The following is a 9,050-nucleotide window of genomic DNA, read 5'->3' as shown; positions in this document are numbered from 1 at the left end:
AATTTTGGAATATACCACTGAATTGACAAATTCGTTCATGATTTCGGCTTGCTATTGTATTGGTAATACTGATCCCCTTTTTGGTATATGTTGCCACGCATAATCGTTAATTTTTAGCTGCAGTCAAAATTTCGCGCAGCGTACAGGTTAACTTTCTTTAAAAAAATTACGTACTGGTTGAGAAATTTTCTACAAATAATGTTTGACACAGTTACTTGTGCTTAACAAGAGTTTTAAATGGTAAATACTTTTTGTTTATCTACAAGATTTGTAGTTTCTCATTGTAGTCTATCCCCATTATGGGTGTTATCTGTTGATCAATCATGATTTTTCCCTTTGTGTCACATTTTGTAGTCGCATCATCTGGGGGAAAACACTGAGTCAACGAGTGTTATTTTTGAAAAAAAAGGTTACTGTCCAAAAAGATTCTGTCCAAAGTAATCTTGTTGTTTAGTCAAGCCTTCTCTGGTTCTTATTGTTCTGATAATGCGTCCCTTGTTTTCATTTTCACTTGAGGCCTTTTGATTTTAGAGTTACATCACCTTTCTTTTTTTTCTGACTTTTCTAAAATTCCGTTTCGTTTCTAGAGTAGAGTTAACTACTGCCTCTATTTTCCTTTCATCTCTCCTCAACTCTTTGTCAATTGCGTCTCAAGAAGACCAAAAGGTGGTTAACTCTTCTCTATTGTTTTTAATTTTGAGCGATCACTGTTTTGCGCTCATTATTAATTATTGCCTGATGACCAAGTACTGGTGTTCTGCTGAGTCGTGCCAGTTTTTGCTTTCACTCCCGCTCTTCCCTCCCGTTCTGAACTCCAAGTGTAAATCAGTATCTGGGCAATTAAGAATGCAAGTCTCCCATGTAATATACTTTGCTCGCTTTCTGGCTGAAAATTAGCTTTTTCAAGCGTATATTAACAGCGCCAAAGTTAAAATTTCAATAATCAAAATGGCGCACAAAGGAGGACAAATGGATAGGGAGCGAGAGGGCGTGGTTTGAATCACCGTATTGAACTTTATTTTTTCACTTGGCCCAAGGCTAACTATTGTAAAATCTGGCTGAACGCAGGTCTGAGAAGTTAAAAAAAGTGACATGAATCAGTCTATGATTCAGTAATGATGAGAAATTGCATTTATACCGGCCCAGTATTGAAACGCACTTAGAGTTAGCTACCGGCTAGTTCAAAACCAACAATTATCTTGAAAGATCTTCCACGATAACCGTGTATCTTGTAAAAGTATTGTAGAGCAAAACTTTTCCTAGCAAGAACTTTGCGAGAAAATCGTCAAAAATCTACCAGAGTCTTGACAAATAACCGCCTTAATTTCGCAAAAACCTTGAAATTTGCAAGATAATCATCAAGCAATACAGCGAGCGGAACAAAAAACGAGCAGACCATCAACAAATTGAGCAAGTGCAAATCACAATTCAGAAACGGAAGGAAAGAGTCGTCCTGTTCATGAGACCCTTTTGCCTCGTTGAGAAAAAGAGACCTTGCGTTACCCAGGTTCACCCCTCGACTTATGAAAAAACCATGCTCGACTCAAACAGTTCAAGAAAAGACATTAGCTGGACCTAATGGTTCAACTAGACTTTGGCTTGACCCAAATTCTTGATGCTGGATTTTAGCTCGACTCATATTTGTTGCTCGACTGTAGCTCGACCTACAATGTTTGCAATAAATTTACATTTGCCCTGAAAATTGGCTAGTGCTTTTTACGTAGTCAACTGATTTAATCGTTCAATTTTTTCAATGTTTCTCATATTTTATCAAAAAAGAACTGTGCTATTGTAAAAAAAAATAACAAAATGAGCTTTAGAATCAAGTGAACTAAATTTTAATACACTAAACTCATTGTCGATGAAAAATTGATTCTTAGAGCTGTGTTAAATACTTGGGTTCAGCCGAACAAATTCGCAATATATGTTAATTGCGAAAACTAATTTATCTTAAGAATTTAAAATTTATTAACATTTTTTGTGCAAACTTCTACCTGTTTATCGAAGGTGGACTGTCTGTTGCGACGCTAGTTTGGTGGTGCTGGTAAATGGTACACATGTACAAAAAGAAATATAGAAAAGTTATCGATTTTTAATCCCACAAAAATGCAATCCTCGACTCATGAAAAGACCATGCTTGACCTTAACTTGTTATGAAAAGACATCTTCTGGACCATAAAGCTTTAGCTCGACATTGATTAGTTTATTGAACAAGGTTTTTATGGTCAATATTAGACCCCCTACTAGTGTTATAAAGTCTTTTCATAAGTAAAGATCTAAACCTGAGTATTGCAACATTTTTAGACTAACTGATTAGCTGTTGATGTGACTTGTGGACTCTATTTAACTTGAAAAAAACGGCATTACCAGCTTAAAAACATTAATAAAATTTTGTTGATTCAATTAAGTGGCCCCTGTTTTTTAACATGCTTTTTCTATGCCATTTTTGTTGTTAATTACTCTTTCAAGTAGACAGAAAACGAAAAAGCTGATTGATAATCAACGGTGATGGTTTACTGGAAAAACGCTTGGAAAACTCCTCTAAGATTTTTTTACAAAGTAAGCATCTTCATCGTACGACGGTTACACTGAAAGAGTCTTGCAAGACGAAAGAGTCTTACACTCGCTTCTTCATTTTCTTGTACATTGGAAGCTTAATTTACATTTGATTGTCAAACTCCGTTTTGTTGCTGGCGTTTCCATTCACGACACATTTTGGCAGTATGATTATCATTACTGTAATTTGTGCCAATTTTTTGCGAGACAACCTGACTTATGGCTATTACTCCATTTTTGACCATAGTTGCGGCAATTGTTCAACTCTGTTTTGCGAATCGTGTTGCTATTGAAGTATTGGCGTTGTTGGTTGTTGTTGGTTGGAGTTCGCACTGCGACGTCTATTTAGAGAAGTTGTTGGCATATTATTGTATTGATTATTGTCTGTCCGTTTGTGACTGATGGGCTGTTGATTTTTATTACAAGTTGCAACTGAATTGATTTTTCAAGGGCTTTGTATGGAGTTACCCGTTCACGAAGTCGTTCTTTTTGGAAGTCAAACTCGATCATATTTGTAATTTAAAAAATCTGCCTCGAATGATTGATTGCTCTTCATCAGCAAATCTGTGTTTTTCAGATTGTTCTTTCAGCCATCTATAGATGACTTCTACCGTCCTTCTCTTTTTTCAAAGAGAAAAAGTAATTATCGATCTTAATGTTCGATTTCTGATGAAGGATTCCTCCTTCGCTTTTCATTGCTGTTTAGTAGTTTACCTCTCAATTTTGAGCGCGGATCTTTGCATTAAAGTTCAGTCGTCCTCATGTCTTGATGTAAATGCGGAGCACTGATAGTGTTTTCTCGTCACACACTGTTCATGGTTTGTCCCAATTGTTCAAGTTTACATTAAGTTGAGCATTTCTAGTTAGTCTGAATCTTTCGGATTGTTGTGTAAGACCTTCCACTTGTTCTTCTTAATTAAGTTCTTCGGGATAAATGACAGTTGCTGCTTATTCATGGAGCAACTTGTCGAGATGAATGTTTTTCTTGGCTATGAGAGCCAGTTTCTTTTGCCCTATCCACTTCTCGCAAGTGAAAACGTCTATGTTAATGAGCGTTTTCGATATTCTGTTATTGACAGCTTTCCTGTGATATTCGTGTTGATTACACTTTGATTTTTTGAGGTGTAATTGCTACTTAGAGAATTTGATGTGGACTTTGTGTCGCAAATGACTATCTCTGTAATGGACATATCAACATACTTTCTTTAGCTGGAAATTGCCGTGCGTTTGGCTGAACTCACTTGGGTTATCGAAGAACAGATTAATTAACAATTTCAATTTTCAACTAAATTTTGTGGAGCTTTTAGTAACAATCAAATGGTTAAAGAAACTAAAAAGTAAAATAACTTGATCAAAATACGATCAAACCAAAAAAAGGAGAGGATGATTTGTTTAACAGATGATCAGACATGAAACCGCAGTTTTCTGTCTGATAATTGAACAAATTTGATTCTGCCTGGTTTTAAACCTGTCTGGTTTTTAAAAAGAACTAAAATAGATAGCCCTAATTATGGAATGACACTACAGTAAAAAAAAAATCAGATGAAAATGTCATGACCGTTTGTTAAATTCAATTTGAAACAAAAGTATGGAAAAAAATCAAATTTGAACTGTAAGACCACACTAGGTGAACGGAAATATCATTAAAAATGAAAGTGAAAATAAGATTTGCATACAAGAAAATCAACCACACTCGACCCAGTTTTCAACCTTGACGTATCAAAAGACTGACATAGCCGAAATTGGTTTGAACGAATTATAATGCATCCAAAAGAAAAAAATTCCAAAAGTCAACCCAACTGAACAACAGCATTTTTACTCAACACTATTTTATCTTATCAATTTTTACTCTACACAAATCATAAAGACTGTATTTTGACCAGACTGAATTTTTTCGTTTGATCTTTGTTTCGCTCAGTTGGTTGAAATGTCAGTTATTATAGTGAAACTTCTATTCTGAGTCAGTGTTTCATCATCATACAGTTGAATGTTCCTCAAGTCACAATGTAAGACTAGTATTTTTTTCAGAATCAACGTTGCGCCACTTTTTTTGCGGCACGAAAAAACTGGTTTTATAACTTTTAGAAATTATAGTTAGTTTCAAATCTCGTGAACGCTGAATCTTTTTTATTTAGACCAGCTTTTCAAAAGTTGGTCTAAATAAATTGTTTGTTCAGAAATTGGGGTCTGAAAATGATCACATGCTATTTAAATTGAACTTTTCCCCGTGGGTAGACGTGAGAACTTTTCCCCGTGGGAACTTTTCCTTGTAGATAGCATAATTTGAAACCGTTATTGACTAAACAAAAACAATTTTGTAAAACTATTCCATGTGAGTTCCAGAAGCCAAAAAAGATGAAAGTGAATCCAAAATTGATGAAAAACAGCCATGATTGATGTACTCTTAAACCTTGACTTTTGAAAAGACTTCTGATGCCTATTTTTTTGTGAAATTGAACAGATTAACAAACAGAGAGCGTAGACAAGAAGCATCTATGAAAAACCCATCAAATGATAACTCAGCTTTAAACTTCGACAAATCAAAAGACCATGCTCGACCATAAAGTGATATTAAGGAACTAGCTCACCCACTTAAAAAAGACAAAGGCTCAGTCCAAATTAATAACCGGGATTTCACTCAACCCAGTTTTTTTGATATTGAAAATTTGACCGACCAATTTTTAAGGCTTGGTTTTTGAACAGATCGAAAAGTTTACGCTTGTCTCTCCTGCGAAGCAAAAATTTGGAATAAGATAATCATATTGGGTGAAGAGTCAGACTCGAATGTTATGCTCGACAATGTAGCGATGCAAAAAAAAACTAGTTACGGTCAAAATTATAGTAAGTGATTAAGTATTGGTAAAAAGAATTTTTTTTATTAGTGCAATATTTTTTGCCTGTCATCAAATTTCATTTTGCTTCATTGTTTCTGTTCTTTCATAAGTTTAGATCAGGAAATGGACAGATGCCATATGTCAGAACTTAGCTTTCTGTTCCGTTGGCATACGTTTATCTAGGATAAATCTAAGATATTTTGGATCAGGAGAAGGAAAAACAAAAAAAAATAGTCCAATGAAACAATAAAACGTTTTTTAGAAACTGCAGACACAATTTGTCGGGAGATAGGTTGGGGTTCTGTAGTTTTGATAACTATGGGAGCCTTATATAGTAAAATAAAAAACAAACTAACTTAATCAAAAAACCTATACAAAAACAAAATCTCAACCCAAACGAACGATAGGATCAGATAGGAATTTTACACTCAGCGATGCAAGCAAATATTCAAGTTTTATTAATATTATCATTTTGGGTCAATGTTCGGAATCGAATGTTACGCTCAACTTCGTCTTGGCAGATTCTTACCTTGCGCATAATTTTGCCACAACGCAGATTAAAAAAAATTGAGTGAGAATAGTTTTGTGAATCAAGGTTAACTCTTCTTGATTTTCAGAAAATAGTTTTAATAATTTCATTATTTCCAACTCTATTTCAGCCCTAAAACTCAGTTCTGTGAAATTAGACCTAGCGACGGAAACAAATTGGTTATTTTGCTCCCATTGAGCAATTGAACTTATTTCAATTTGCATTAATCAGTAGTATATAATCAATAGACCAGCTCGTGGGTTGTGTGAATTTTTTTTCAATGAGGACATTGTTTTTTGCACCATCAAAAAGTTGCCTCTTTTTTGTTTTTTCAACAATTGAGGGCTGAAACGAGGCAGACGCTACCTTTCCGGACTTATTTTTTTCCGTCGTTGTAAGCCGATCGAGCAAATGGCATTACTTAGTCCACATGTCGGCTCACAAATCAAAATTTATTCCAAAAGTTGGTTGAAACCTGAGCTATTTCAAATTATTGCTGCAAATTCGGCAGCCAGTAGTATTTTCAATTCTGAACTATTCACATCAACGCAATCGGTTCAAAATTTATTCTTTGCTTGTTAATTCTGACCAGAAAGCTCTAACAATTCGATATTTGGATAACTTCACCTTTTTATTTTTTTTCAAACAAGAAATTTAGCTGCTAAAATGCTATATCAGTGTCCGAATCCGCGAATTTTATTGATAATCAACTCAGTTTTTTTGTTTGCACCGAAAAACAGATCCATTAAATTTTTTTGTTTACTTTTCATTGTCCAATTTAAAAACGATTTCTATAGGATGTCCAAACAACAAATAATCAAAGAATAACTTGATCCAGGCTTCTGTATTCATTGATCTGTCTTCAATTTATTGAAGCCTGAATTATACGTCATAGGAAGCAATTGGGACTTTTTGGTATCCGTTATATGTCGGACAACTGCCAAAATAACAGCAAAAACGAAACGAAAAAACAATTGAATTTAACAAGAACGAGATGCAGCAAGCGTTGAAACCACATGTTATTAATGGAGAATTTTAAACGACGTTAATTTTGCATCTTTTCAGCTATTAAAATTATTTGCTTTGGTACCTTTTGATTTTAGCTGCGTCTCATAGCTATAGGATCTTTGTGCAAAAGAAAACAAAGACAACTTCAAATAAAGACCAGTACCGAAAACTCATGAAGCTCTCATGAAAATACAATTTAAGCTCTATAGACATCAGTCAAAACAAAACCAACAGCAAAAAAATATTGTCTTGAGCAACAGCTCTGTCAATAATGAGACTTAGTTACTTGTTGAGAACAAAGAAAACAAAAAAAATGAATAACAAATTTGTTATCCTAAAAATCCTTAAAAAAGTCAACTGAAACTCTTTAAAACCGTTAGCTATAAACTGAAACCATAACACAGATTCAGTAAACAATCGTGAAAGCAATCAAGGTCTTTGATTGTCATAAACGAACCGAATGAAAACAAAAAACGAAATTTAGAGGCAAAAACAAAAAATCCTAATGAATTTTGGGATAGTATGGATGCGCAGCCAATAAAACTATAAGCTCTTCTTTGAATTCTTTAATCAAGTTCTTTTGGAATTTCCTTCAATGCCAGTTGGAACAATTTTTTTAGTGTGATATATTGAAAAGAGCACAAATAACAACCCCAAATACAGGAAAAAATGCAAAATTTGGGAGGTTTAAAATTAATTTCCTAAAAAAATTAATTGAAAGTCATTAAAATTTCAGCTCTAAACCGAAATCAGTAATTAAAATCATTTTGAAATCCGTAGAAGCAGTAAGCAATTTTGATTGACAGGTACATGCCGTACGATAAAGAAGAGAACGACAGTTACAGGTAAAGACAAAAAATCGAATAAAGTTTGTGATAGAACGGCTTCGCAGTCGTTAAAACCATCAGTTTTCACGGATGTCATTAAAAATGTTTATTTTGAACAATCTTTTAATGCCAGTTTGATCTCTTTATTATAGTTATCTGAAAAGGGAATAAGAAACCACATCAAATATAGGAAAATTTGTGAAACTCAAAAACTTTAAGAGACTTTGTAGTAAGAAAGCCAAATAACGTTACTTGAATATGAAACCACTATAAAGAGTATTTTTTTTCATTTGGAAAACGTTTTGTCTCTATAAATTGAGACAACGCTACATGTGGACAGAAAAAGTCTAAAAAATTACAATAATCAAAACTAACATTCTCTTAAGATTAGTATATTTGAAGTCCTGAGAGGCATTAGATAACCACTGAAGAAGATTCATAGGCTCAACATCATACGCTGAACTGCAAAACGTAATCAGTAGGCTGCGAAAAGAATGACAAATGAATCCAAAACAAAAAGAAGTCAAGAAAAGTTTAAGAAATTTCATTATCAAAGACATAAAAACTCAAAGTCATGAGCTTTTTTCTGAACACAAACTTTATTTTCCTATGGCTTTATTATATTGTAAATAAGATATTTCATTGATTGAGCCGTGATTTGATGTAACACTTGTCAGTAATCAACATAAAAAATCAAGTCTGCGAAAAAACTTGAAGACCGCGGCCAAAATTCAACCGAATAATTATTGATTAAAAGAATCCAAGATGCGTTTAAAACTAGCCCTGATTTGTTTCAGCGTCTAACAAAAACAATTTTTTATTCATATCTTTGCAAAGTAGATCAATTAGCATATGAAATATTTCAATAAACCACAACTAAATAACGCATTTTGTCTAATTTATGTTTATTTTTCTAAAAACCGGCAAAAAATTTAATCCCCGAAAACTCCTAAAGGAAGCGAACGTATGGCTATCGTTTTCGATGACTCTTTGGCAGCAGATGTTAGGTCTCTGCTTCCTGCGATTTCAAACTAAGTAGGAAACAAAAGCTTATTTAGAGACTTTTTTACTTGAAAAGTTTCAAAGTTTACAATTTAGCAGAAACATTAACCAAACAACTCGGATAAAACAAATTAGCGAGCCTTCTCTATCCCTAAAATCGAAAATAAAAAAATCTTTTATTCAATATTCTACGATTGACGAGCTTTGTAATGATACCAGTCTCAACTCTTTACGATTAATATATTGATCAGCCAAAATTGTCTGACAGAAGCCAATTGTGTATATAACTCCTTC

The sequence above is a fragment of the Convolutriloba macropyga genome, unplaced genomic scaffold (assembly GCF_964194025.1).
Source record: "Convolutriloba macropyga unplaced genomic scaffold, txConMacr16.3 SCAFFOLD_1279, whole genome shotgun sequence".
Classification (NCBI taxonomy): Eukaryota; Metazoa; Xenacoelomorpha; order Acoela; family Convolutidae; genus Convolutriloba; species Convolutriloba macropyga.
Note: the sequence above shows the minus strand (reverse complement) of the source record.